The sequence below is a fragment of the Mytilus californianus genome, unplaced genomic scaffold (assembly GCF_021869535.1).
Source record: "Mytilus californianus isolate M0D057914Y unplaced genomic scaffold, xbMytCali1.0.p SCAF_2, whole genome shotgun sequence".
Lineage (NCBI taxonomy): Eukaryota > Metazoa > Mollusca > Bivalvia > Mytilida > Mytilidae > Mytilus > Mytilus californianus.
Window position 1 is genome coordinate 38,179,014 of NW_026262668.1, and position 14,450 is coordinate 38,193,463.

Here is a 14,450-nt window from a genome sequence, read left to right on the forward strand (position 1 = left end):
ATAGAAAATTACAAAATATTAGTACAAATCTATTATACATAAAACCAATACCAAGACCTGATATAAAAGTGTAATAAAATATTTCGGTGCAGTTTTTAAATATCTTTATTACGGAAGCAATTATAGTCCGCAATATAAAAGAAAGGATATCCAAACATACATTTGACAAAAACCCAGGAACAAGAATTGATTGTAGTTCTTCATCTCAAAAGCTAATGATGTCTTCATGATAGAGCTAGGAATTTTGTCTTCTAGTTCGTGTAAGTGATCCTTTAACATTTCAAACTGTTATTATGAAAAGTGGGGAAAACAAACTGTCCCAAGTCAGGAGCCTCTTATTCAGTGATTGTCGTTTGTTGATGTATTTCAATCATCTTTTAGAACTGTGAATTTTTGATGTTATAAAGTCAACCTGTAGCCTTGATATAGCGAGATGATGTATCAAATACTCCTGTTTTATACGTTTTCAAGACAAAATATTCAACTCAAACACGCCCTAACATAAAAAGGTGCACTCGATTTTCTCTTTTCGATACAATTGTTACCCATTTTTTGGAATTTTTTCTTGAGTCACATAATGGAAGGGCAGACAGGAAATTTACTGAACGAATAGGTTGATATTTTCTCCATCCGTGGTAATCGGGCAGTTACTTTTCTCGTTTGAAATTTTTTACATTCGTCATTTAGGGGCCTTTAGTAGCTGACAATGCGGTATGTGTTAAGGCCATTGTTGAAGGCTGTGTGGTGATCTTTATTTGTTAAATTGTATGTCATTTTGGTCTGTGGTGGAGAGTTGTATCTTTTGCCATCATACCACATCTTCTTTTTTTAATCTAAAAGCAAATATCAATACAAATGGTACCATGTTAATGCTCTAACAAGTTTTTATGACAAATATTGCTAACTATACAAACCTTCAAATACTTGTCTTTAAGGGACAAATACAACGCCTCGCATACTTTTGCATAAATACAACGAAATATTATTAAGATAAATTCAACATAAGATAATATATATTTATAATAATACAAGAAAAAAGTTTTTACAATTCATATTACCAACAAAACACTTATTGTTTAAATGGAAACAGAAGAATGACGGTCTATGTAATGTATGTAACGAAGAAGAAGATTATAACCACTTTTTTATTTCTTGTAGATTTTTAGAAAAAATTTGGAAAAGTATTTATGAGTTAATGATAAAATCAAATTTAAATTTTAGAGTATCGTTAAAACAATTAGTCTATGGATATAAAATTTTTGACAAAAATTATTTTGGTCTGAATTATTTCCTAACAATTTTAGGTTTTTCTATATACAAATCATATTATGTATCTAATCAGAAATTGACAAATGTAAATGTTTATCAAATTTTTGTTCAAGAATACATTAAAAGATATAAAGAAAACAGAACAATGAAATTTAATCCATTACTGAAGCCACTAAAAAGAAGTTTAGACGATTGAATAGAATAAAACATAATGCATTAAAATGTTGTACTTCAAGAAATTTATACATATTATTATAATATATACATATATACCAGCAGCTGATTACTAACCTGGGTAATATAACAGGATACATCAAGAAAAGCTTGGTTTCTTGGTGTAACAATGTAACAAGCATATTTGGTGAATAAATATATAATGTCGTAAAAAAAAAAGAAGAAAAAAAGTATATTGGCCAATATTTTGTTTTATTCGATTTTCTTCTAATGCTTTACCCTTATTGGCCTTAAAGCTTGATAACGAGCCGTGTGACTGAACTTTTAACATTTCTATAAATAGAATGGTATAATCATCATATAAAGAATCTAAACTACATGTTCATAAAGTATGATAAATTTGGACGATTAAACTTTGTTAACAATTTTACTTATATTGTTGTTTTTTTTAATGTATTTTGTTAACTGTTTTATAACACTCAGGCAAATTGCAGCATGGAAATAACAATGTTCTTCGATTTTTTAAATAATGCAAGAAAAAAAAAGCAATGTATGTAACGAAGAAGAAGATTATAACCACTTTTTTATTTCTTGTAGATTTTTAGAAAAATTTTGGAAAAGTATTTTTTCTTGCATTATTATAAAAAATCGAATCTACTTGCCACGAGTAGTTAGGTATCTCAGATTTTCTGCAAGTCTTTCCTCTGGTTGAATTGGGGATCTCATATTTGTCGACTTCCTTGCAATTTTGTCTGTGATCAAATCCAATAATGTTAAAAATTGTTGAGGACTGCATCTTAGAAAATTTCTAAAATTATCACTATCCGCTTCATTCTTTAGCTCTTGTAGCAGGGTCCTACACACGCCAAGCTGATTTCTCCTGCCTATCTAGCCAGGGTTTTGTCCAAAAATTCTTTTGTTTTTTTGTAGAGGCCTTTTTAAAGGCAAGTGCTGCCACCAAACATCTGATTGCTCTTTTTTTCTTGCTGTTCATGTTGCTGTTTGCAATCTTGAACGAAATGACGCCATTGCAAATATTGAACGTTATGACGCCATGTTTAGTGCAAAGACAATAAGTGACAAAGGGGTTCTGGACAAACAGTTTATTGGGAGTAAATGGATATTTTTCAATTGCATACAAAAGTCGGTGCCTCATGTAAACGATAACTTTCTCATTTTCGCATCCCGACTGCGTAAACAGATAAAAGCAGCGACAGCCTTACATCATTATGTCTACGTCTCAATTTATCTAAAACGCAATCTATAATGAATAAAATGCAGGCAACTTGACATATATTGTACAGACAAATTTCAATTGTTGAAACCCAGACTATGGAAGAAGCGAATCGATAAAAACGTTTCTTATATCAAATAGCGATATTGTCTAATATGAATTGTAAATATGCAGACATTCCATGCGGAAAAAGTAGTTTTTGACAACGAAAAATTAAATACGAATTTTAAAACAAATTGTTATAGGATTAAACGACTTTTTAAAGGAATTTATTGGTGTATAAACTCGACCAATTCACTCACAAAAAAATCAAAGTCCGAAGGACTTTTATGATATGTTTTGTGAGTGACTTGGTCCAGTTTAGGCCTATACACCAATAAATTCCTTTAAAAAGGTGTTTAATCCTTATAATTCTTTAAAATTGGAGACAAAGAATATATTTTTCCACACTCGTAACCTCTGTCACACGTAAATTGTATAGTTTGTGTCATTGAATAGGCATGGTGCATGAATATATTTGTTGGTTATTGCAAATATGTACTCAATGAAATTTGCAATCTGATAAAAAATAAACTACAAAAACTCTTATTATCATTCAAACGAATGTTTTTGTGTTGATTATTTAATTTAACGCGATAAATTTTGTTAACGTCTGTGTTTTTATCGCCGCCATCTTGTTTACATTGGTTACGAAAAGAAGTTCGGTCAACGTCAAGATCAACAACCGGAAGTCGTCTCGACCAATCATATCATCGTATTCCCTAATATGCAAATCATATAAGAATTATTTAAGGAATGACTGTAATATTTTTTCTGTCTATGAAGAAATAACATCAAAATGTGGTGCACACTGAATAACCCGCGTCTGACTACTTCATTGTTTCGCACTGCACATCCATTTTCAGTAGTGAACCTGCAGGTAACTACTGTACATCAAGAAATAACTGATACGATATGTTGTTAAAAGGAAGAAGTTTATTGGCAAGGCTTCTGAAAATTGAAGTACTGAAGTACTGAACACCGGATGACCGCGGCAAGTTCTTGTGGATGGTCACAAGCACTTGTCTCAGAAAAAAATCATACCGCTATACCTGAAAGTGAAGTTAATGTACCGAGATATATTTTTTTCTGAGAAACTGAGTTCGAGCGTAAATGGTGAATAAATGACAGGCAATTCAACCTCGCCGTAATAACTATTATATTATAGTGATGCAAATCAGTATACCATAGGCGGATCCTGGGCCCCCCTTTCGTGGGAAAAATTTGGTTGATTATATAGGGAATCACTGAAGCATGACTGGAGCGGGGCCCCCCTTTAGGTCAGTCAGCCCCCCCCCCCTTTTATGAAAAGTTTTGGATCCGCCACTGTATACTCTGGTTTGTTGTTATATATTAATTTATATTAATATTCGTATATAACAGTTACATGTATATATAATTTTCATCCATTTGATTATCCTTCTATTCTACTATTTTAATAATAGTGCAGTGCAAGTGCATGGTGGACACTTTTCTGTAATAATTCGATTTATCTAATCGATTGGATTTTAGTAGGCACTCATATTTTCCCGCAAAACGTTCTTGAGATATTCTTTCGTGTGTGTTAACATAATTTTTCTGTACGTGTGCATAGATATTAATGATTTTGATCATTACATATATATATATATATATTTCTAACGTCAAAACATTTACATATTATTAATTTGTGTTCTAAAAAAAATATTTTTATGAGTATTCATTGAAGAAATGAATTTATAACAATAAGCGATAAGAATTGTTATTTTGCACCACATTTTTGATGTTATTTCTTCATAGACAGAAAAAATATTACAGTCATTCCTTAAATAGATTTTTTTCTTGGTACACCATAGAGGTCTAAAAATACAGAACGGTTCTTCGTAACTGTTTCAAGCTTCCATAAATATCGCCAAAAACATGCAATTGACGGTCTTCCACGAAACAAAACGGCACAATGTCGAAAGAATATCATTGTATATGCCATTAGAAATTAATAAATAATCGAAGGAAAATGTTTTATCCAGGAAACTTATTCCGTTTTAGTTTTCTGATACTCGACGTGATATCTGTTCAATTATCAAGCAAAAGCACTTGTTCGAGTCTGTTCAAAATCGGATGGAAAAACGTATCGTGCATGTAAACAGGACGCTGTACGATTTACCTGAGCGTTGGTATAAAATCGGATGGAAAATCGTACCGTGTAAACGCACCTTAATTAAGCCTAATAAGGGGAGATAAGTCAATTAAACTTACTTACCACTTTTGTTAAATATACATCATGTGTAGCAAGTAATCAAATCCCATGACTATGATTTTCTCACATTTTAAGCAAATTTTTAGAATTATCTTCTCATATATCGTTTTAAAATGGTACATTTTATTGTTCTTTCTATCACACAAAGTTTGTTTTTTTCTATTTATCAATTGCAACTATACAAATTCTGACATTTTTTACACAACTTGTAGATTATAAAAAAAAAAGAATAAAGCAAGTAATTAACTTTATTTTTTCAAATTATCAAAAAATTCTATTGATTTTAATTTAGACCCTTTACAATTTGAGAACTTTGACAAAGTTATTTAAGAAATAATTTCTTCATGTCATGCTCTGTGTTCATTTTAACATGGGTAGGCTTAATATTTGTCGATATTTTACACGGAGCGTTGACGTTAACTGTTGACGAAGCTACAGCTTCAATGACAAAATGTTGCAGACTTGAAAAAAATATCTAAGGAATAATATCATATGCATTGCAAGGGAGACAAACCAATACTTTTTTGTAGTTTAATCATATTCCAGATGTCATTTGCCGAAATATTTATCAATTATGGACTTTTGACGAGGTCAATACGTTATATCAGAGACATATAATACAATGTATTATATGTCTCTGTTTTTACTGAGGACGAAGTCCGAGTGTCAATATAATCTAACACGTCCATATATATAACGTATTGACTGAGTGAAAGTTCTTAATTTCTATATTACATATGTAAATAATGTATTAGGAAAATGACGTTCAGTGTTCTTTCTGTGGATTTTTTAATTGTATTTTGCAAGAATTTTAACATGTTACTGAAAACAAGGATTTGTATAGTACTATACAAATCCTTGCTGAAAATATCATTTTTTTTATTTTTAAACTTCATAGCTTGTTGCATTAGCATTGATTCTTGTATTCTTATCGTCTGCATTAAACATAAAATTCTTGAAATCTCCTGATAAACTTGCAACTTTTCTTTTCTGTGGGGCTTCCTCCGTGGTTGTTATGTGTGACGTCATGAAGTCATAAATCTAAATTTAGTAACATTTTCATATTGACCACCAATATACGTATAAGGCAGCAATCATTTGATTTTCTGGAGGGGGGTTGGGGGGGGGGGGGGAGGCTATGGATTTTTTTCCGGACAAACTTTGGCGAAAAACAATCTTTTTTTTTGGCGACAAGTCGAAAACAATTTTTTTCTTTCAATTTTAGCATTACATATAGTGGCAGCTGAGGGTGAAACAAACTTTTTTTTTTCTCAAGGTCATAAACAAATTATTTTTTTTTTCTCCAAAAACTGGAAACAAACTTTTTTTTCCAAAAAAAATCCATAGCCACCCTCCCCCTCCCGAAAAATGGTTACTGTCTAAATAGAAACACAGCGTCAATATACGTAAAAATAGAAACAAGGCGTCAGATACGTAAAATAACATTTGAAACACGTGATCGTCATATCCAATGAAAACACCATATGTAATATAGAAGAACAATGTTATCAAAAATTTGTCCCAAATGGCTTCATGTCTTGGTCAGGAATGATCAGGAATGCTCACAGGGAAATGTCTTGCCCGTGTAACTGATGATGGATGGGCATTGGCTGCTTAAGTTCAACTGCAAATTAATATGCATATTAAGAATGAGAACATGTGAATCTTATATGAATATTAACCCTGCTTTGTACTAAACAGACAGGCTGAAAACTGATGAAAATTGAATTCTAAGTTGAAAGACCAAAAATGCAGGTTTTAATCTAGGTATAACAGAACATTTACATTACCATTGACCCATGAATATAAGGTCAATTTCAGATAAACCCTGTCCATACTACACCTTACAATCATTTTATACACTCACTATATATATATAGTTCTGACCTAATCATAATAAAATGCACTGCAGGGCACAGTTTGTTACAACCACAGAGGTTGAACCATGAACAATTGGGGCAAGTATGAACACAATATTCAAGCTTGATACAGCTCTTAATTTGGATTGTGATAAAATATTTGACACAGCATAGGTTTCCGACTCCGAATGAATGTGGTCTAAGAATTCAAAAATACATTTACCTATACCATAATATCCAAAATCTAAAATAAGTTAGAATCAGCATTTCAAAGAACTCAAAAAATTCAATTTTTAATTTTTTGATTTTGGACCCTTTGGACCTCAATTTGAACTAGTTTGTTAACAGGGCTAAAAATCCAAAATCTAAATACAGATCACAGTTACCAGTAGATTCAGCATATCAAAGAACCACAAGAATTAAAATTTTGGTTTAAATCAAACAAAGTTTAATTTTGGACCATTTGGACCTCAATGTGAACCAATTTGATATTGGGCCCAATATCTAAATACACAGTTTGATTATATAAAAAAAAACCAAAGAATTCAATTTTGGGTTTAAATCAAACTTAGATTAATTTTGGACCCTTTGGACCTGAATTAGTCCAGCCCTGGCCTCAGTGACTTATTTTCAATTTTTATTTTTTTTGTTGTCACTGAGTCCAGCTCGCCCTCCATTACCTTCAATGGTGCAAGCTCCCGGGTAGATTACCCGGGGACGATATAGACAATACCAGAGCGCTCAAGTACGAAAAATGTATAACAAATGGTAAAACTTGATAAAATAAACAAGTTACATACCTGAAATGCTTATACACTATGTGGAAACTCATTTTAACAGGAGGAAATCCCTTGCAGTCGGAGCTGTGGAGATCTTGTTTACATCAGTAACGCTATATTACGGAACGTGACGTTTCTACGCTATAACGTAGACGAAACGAATTCAATGTATCGATAAAGATTTTCAACGCTTAAAACTCGTTACGGTAACACGATACCGAATGGCATATCTCCCGATATTTAAATTTTTTTGGCACACTTGTATTTCGAATCGAGTTACATTAGCATATGTCATTGTATGCAATAAAAACTTACGTCACCATTTTTGTTCTTGTAATTTTCATAAGAAAACGTCAGTCAATGTTAACGTTGACGACAAATTTTTTGAAGGGGAAATATATAACAAATGGGGCTTGGTATTTTTGGGGGGTATTTGAATTAACTTAAACTCGTCTTGCATAGTTGATTTATGTAAAAAATTGACAAAGTAAACTCGTGTTTTTCATCGAAGGAAATTCAATGTTCACACAAGTGTTTTTGAACCAGGAATGATTACACTAGTGCTTTTGTACCAGAAATGATTACACTGATTTTGAACCAGGAATGATTACATTGATTTTGAACCAGGAATGATTACACTAGTGATTTTGTACGAGGATTAATTGCACTAGTTATTTTGAACCGGGATTCATTACACGAGTGTTTCAGATCCATACATTGATGAAGTGTTTGGGTACTCATTTTGATTTGAATACATCATGATAACACAATAACGTTTTAATCACAAATAAGTTTTAAATGATTTTTCTATGCAAATCCATAAAATCTTATGATTTGAATTTTCACTAATTGTAATAATCATATACTACATTGCCGAAGTTTTACAGTGCATTTGCGTTTTGATCGACTTAAAATCATGTCTTCTATGTCAATGTCTATATATCATAAAACGCCGGATAGATTGATTCAGATCAATTACACTGGTTCCTTGAAAATTATTCTAATTATTCTAATTCCAACCCATAAATGTATGTAAACAATAAACCAGTCAATATAAACAAAACAACGATATCAAGATCGACGCTTTCGAGCTATTTACATCCAATATTCTCTAGTGAAAAACAGGTACACGGAATAAATACACGGTGGAATGAAATTACGCTTACATATGCACCCTCTATATATGTAGAAAACTCTGCGCAAAAGTGCCAGTTTGAAATTGCACATGTCGGAGATGTAAGCCGGAGTCTGTATTATGCGTGCCTTTTTGTATTATCAAAATGCCAAATCCAGCAACATGTCATTTACAAAATATAAACCTGACGATATGCGCAGCAATTTTAGTATAAGCAGGTATACAATTTAAAAGACTGCAGTCGTAAGAAATTAGCCGTATAAAACCTATTTATACCCAGTACGGATTGGACTTTCGAACGGGCACGGTTAAAACAATATATATATATATATATATGTTATGGTGGTATTTTATAAGGCATGTGGTGACAATACAAATATCATTGAAGATGCAGTTCATAGCTATAGCATGTATAGTGAAATGGTGATTTGGAGATCTGAAATGAAGCAATGTTAGCAAACAAACATGTACGTCATTTGGTTTTTGGTGGAAAGTTGTTTCATTGGCAACTATACCACATCTCCTTATTTCATTATGGTTTGAGTTTTCTCCAGAAACAAAAGAAGTTTAACAACTTAAACAAATATGTACTTGGAAACTGAAATATGTTACTACGATAATTAAAATATGGCTATTGTTGTGAACGTGATAGATTTAATTCTTGCTATACTAAATATACTTATATATCTTTCCAATCCAGGGGACCAACGTTTACTAAAACTACAAATTAGAAGTACAAAGATACTAGTCCATAATGCATTAGTCACGATTTTCTAGATATATGTGGTTTTGATATCATTAGTTGCATAGCTGTTGCTATCTTATTGTATATCCCATATCTCCATTTATTCACACAAAGAAACACCAACACTATTTTTTACATACATAAAATTGAGAATGGAAATTGCGAAAAGGTCAAAGAGACAACAACCCGACCAAAGAGCAGACAACAGCCGTACATACATACTTGTTTACTTGCTCTAAAAACTCCTTATAAGACTATGAAAACCCTCGGGCTTTTCCCTGACGCTTATGTGAGCAATATGCCCCCCCCCCCAAAGGCAACTCTGTTAATCGTCTTTCAGTCGTTTTGTCTCCCCCTTGAACTTGTTTATTATGTCAAACTAAAAAAATACACCATCCCCGAATTCCCAGGCGTGAATTAACATGAATATAAAACCTAAATGATTTTAAGATCTCATTGTTTTTAGTCTGTTTCTGCCGTTTGACTTACAATTAATGAGTCATTTGATTGTAGATTTCGAGAAAATAATTTGTAACGGGACCAGTCTGACTAATGCCAGCCCCCACCTACCCACTTGCGTTTTTTTTTAGACTCAAGTGAATAAAGCAGATGTTTTTTCAGTACCTAGCATATATTTACAGAAATTAACATGAACCTTTTCGAAAGGGGTCTTATCCAAATATTGGAAATTATCGTTATCTTTGTTTTGGGATTTTAATCTGCCTTTTGCTCTATAATAATGTATCCATGTATGATATTTCTGCATTATATGTTAAAATTTGTTTAATAAGAGAATCAAAAAGATTACAGGATACATTAACAGGGAAATTTCCCAAAAAGGCTGCATGTGATTTTATTGAAAACAGCTTTCCTAGCTTTTTTTGGTAAATCTGTTAAACTTGCATTTAGATTTCCATTATTTTTTATCAGAGTGCCCAGAAATTTATATTAAGTAACGTTATCATTTTTTCCATTGTTGAACCTTACAATGTATGGTTCCAGTTTTGTAGTTCTTTGTTCAATGGTCATTGTTTTTGGTTTTTTTAGTATTTAGACATAACTGCCATTTTTCACAGTAATTCGATAAGTTATTTAAGCTATTTTGAAGACCTTATTTACTTTCGGATAAAATGATAAGGTCATCGGCAAACAAAAGACTTCCTATATCAGAATTTAATATTCTCAAGGGTTTTGAATCTTTATGGTCAAAATTTTCAACTATGTCATTTATAAATAAATTGAAGAGTGTAGGATTAATACTGTCCCCTTGTTTTACTCCTCGGTCAATGGAAAAGAATTTAGAATGTTTATCATTATATTTTAAAGATGCTTCAGTATGAATAAACTGTTTTTTTATTATTTCAAACAAATGTTTTCCCACACCCATTTTAGCCAATTTATAAAGCATTCCAATTCTCCAAAGGGAATCAAAAGCCTTTTTAAGATCTACAAAACAGACATAAAGTTTTCTTTTATTTTTATGAATATATTTATTTATTAAAGTTTTTAGGATAAATACAATGTCTACAGTTCTATGATTAACTCTAAATCCAAACTGGGCATTAGTTAATTTTTTTTTCATAGTTTTAATCATTCTTTGATTTAAGATACTGCTAAATAATTTAGATATACAGTTGATTAAAGAAATGCCTCTGTATTTGCTTGGATAACATTTGTCACCAGATTTATGTACTAAAGTTATGTATGCAGAATTCATGAAGTTGGATAGTATCCTGTTTTTAACATTAGATTAAATAATTCAGCATATGCTTTGGTATTTACTGGACTACTAAATTTAATTACCTCATTCAACACGCTATCTGGACCGCTTGCTTTTCCATTTTTTAAAGTTTTTTATAATACATTTAATTTCAGAGCAAGTAATAGGACTGTCAGTGTCCGGGTTAAAAGAAATAGTAAATTTTGCTCAGTTTTGGTTTGAAAATCATTATTCATTTTTGAAAACTTTCCTTGATTTTGAAAATGTTTTATTGTGCTTTCACTGTCCTTAAACATTTCTTTTAAATCTGCATCTCCATCTATATTTTTGTTTTCTAGTGATTTTATATAAATCATGCAGATGCAAAGGTATCAATAGAAACAGAATATTTAGGTATATTCAGCGGAAAACGACAAAGCAATCAATGTCAAATAAAGGTTACGTATTGAATCAAATCTATCGGCACTCTGCATCTAGGAAAACAGTTGAAAATGTCACATAGTTACAAAAACTAAAAGGATTTTCACATCACGATGACCGTGATGGCATTTCGATGTATTTGTTGCCGCAGAGATTTCTAGATTTCAAGATGCATGCGGAAGAATATTTCAAGAACGTTTTGCGGGAAAATATGAATGCCTGCTCAAATCCAGTCTATTAGAAAAATCGAATAATACAGAAGAGTGTCCACCATGCACTTGCACTATAACTAGAATAGAAGAAATAGAATGATATACAAAATGGATTGATATTATATATACATGTTACTGTTATATACAAATATTAATATATTAATATTAATACAGTATTATAGTTATTATGGTGAGGTTGCATTCCCGGTCATTTATTCATCATCCACGCACGAATATGTATCAGAAAAAATAATATCTCTGGACATTAAACTCACTTTCAGGTATAGAGATGTGATTTACTTTCTGAGACAAGTGCCATCCACAAGAACTTGCGGTCGTCCGATGTTCAGTACTTCAGTACTTTGATTATTATTTAATCATTTCGTGATTAAAGAACCTTTTGCATTGACTAGGAGGTATGAACGTTTTCTGCGGGTCAAAAACCATTCACACCGGTAAAGGAATGTTTTCATGGTTGGCCATATCTTCTAGGACTAAAAAAACTAGAATCTGATATAATCACATGACTATTGTCCATATCTTTGTAAATTTTCAGTAAATGACGGGACAATAAGAAATCTCTCCATCAATAAAACATTACACTTTTATTCTTTTAACAATTTTTCAACCCTATATTTCAATGCAGATGGTCCTGCCATGATACGATTTTGGAAACTGGACTTAGTCCGTAAGTCTAGTTTCACATTAATCACCATTCAAAATACTTTATTTTGGCCCAAAGGTTAATAGCAGGTATGTGTATCGTTAATTTGAAAGTTAAAAACATGTATTAGATTGCATTAAATTACAATGTTAAATTGAATACACTAATTAAGATATAAAAGACTGTAAGTGAAAAAACAGTTTCAGACTTATCATTCGCTGCTTCAGTAAAAAAAGACTTAACGAGGCCGGAATTTCAGATGTATATTAACGAGAGCTTTAAAACAATGAGAGAAAATGAAAATCGTCAGTATTAAAGTTGTTCTCCATTTTGTCACCAGTAACAATAAATTCACATTCAAAAAGCTTTTGAACGAGCGGTTAATATATAAGTTATCGCAAGGAAATCGACAGAGCCGCCTATCAGCCGTACGGCAACCCCAAATACAAATTAGGGGTTATTCGTTGAAATTCGGGTTGAAAAATGGTTCAAAAAATAAAAGTGTGATGATAAATTGATGAAGAGATTTTTTTAATATTGTCCCGTCATTTATTGAAAGGAACCATGATATGTGAAAACGTTTAAACTGATTTGGTTTCTGTCACTTGGAACTGAGAAAAAAAACACAATCAGTAAACTTCTTCTGAACAACAGAAGGTATACACATACATAATTTAAAGTGTCATAATTTACCAGCAGCATTCAGTGCCCTTAAGTCCACGTTTAAAAGTTTGAGGTGCAAAATCGTTGATTTAACGAGTTTAAACGTCGAATATCTTTATCGATACATTGAATTCGTTTCGTCTACGTTATAGCGTAGAAACGTCACGTTCCGTAATATAGCGTTACTGATGTAAACAAGATCTCCACAGCTCCGACTGCAAGGGATTTCCTCCTGTTAAAATGAGTTTCCACATAGTGTATAAGCATTTCAGGTATGTAACTTGTTTATTTTATCAAGTTTCACCATTTGTTATACATTTTTCGTACTTGAGCGCTCTGGTATTGTCTATATCGTCCCCGGGTAATCTACCCGGGAGCTTGCACCATTGAAGGTAATGGAGGGCGAGCTGGACTCAGTGACAACAAAAAAAATAAAAATTGAAAATAAGTCACTGAGGCCAGGGCTGGACTAGACCTGAATGTGAACCAATTCGAAAACAGAAATACACAAACATGGTAACAGATTCAGCATATTAAAGAACCCAAAGAATACATGATTCTCATCGAAATTGAAATTGGTCAAGAAACAAATAATGTATACAAAGTATTGGTGTTTGTTTGGTTCCTAATTCATAAATAGTTTGGGCCATAATCACCAAAATCAATTCCAAATTTCCCTTTTTGGTTTAAAATCTTGTATAATAATTTCATAGAAATCCATGGATTTATTCTCAAGTTATGGTCTGGAAACCCCGGAAAATCTTTTTTTTTAACCATTATTCCTAAACTGTTAGGGCAATAACCCCAAATTCAATTCATACCTTCCTTTTGTGGTATGGGACCTTGTGGTTTTATTTCTTTGAGATCTATACACTTATACTCAAGTTATTGTCTGGAAAACATATGTCTACAGACCACAATGACGACATATCCACACCATTATAAAATGGCAAAAGTTTTGCAGTCTATAAAAACTTAATGTTGACCACACTTCAAAAAAAGGCCAAGGTCAGATGTATCTCATCAGACAATCATATTCACATTACAATCATTCTGTACACCATACATTGTTGACCTAGAGAATCTGACCGAGAAGAGACCAAATCATGGGACCTAAATGATGACCAAATGGTGCAGGATAAGCCACTCAAATTAACAAATTTTTCGTAAACCTTTTTCTTATCCCAATCCATGCAATGTGATACAAAATACATCTCTTCATGTGAGAAATAGATCACAGGCAATAACCATAAGAGAATTAATTGTCCTTATTACACATAAAAACTGTCAAATTAATTTGA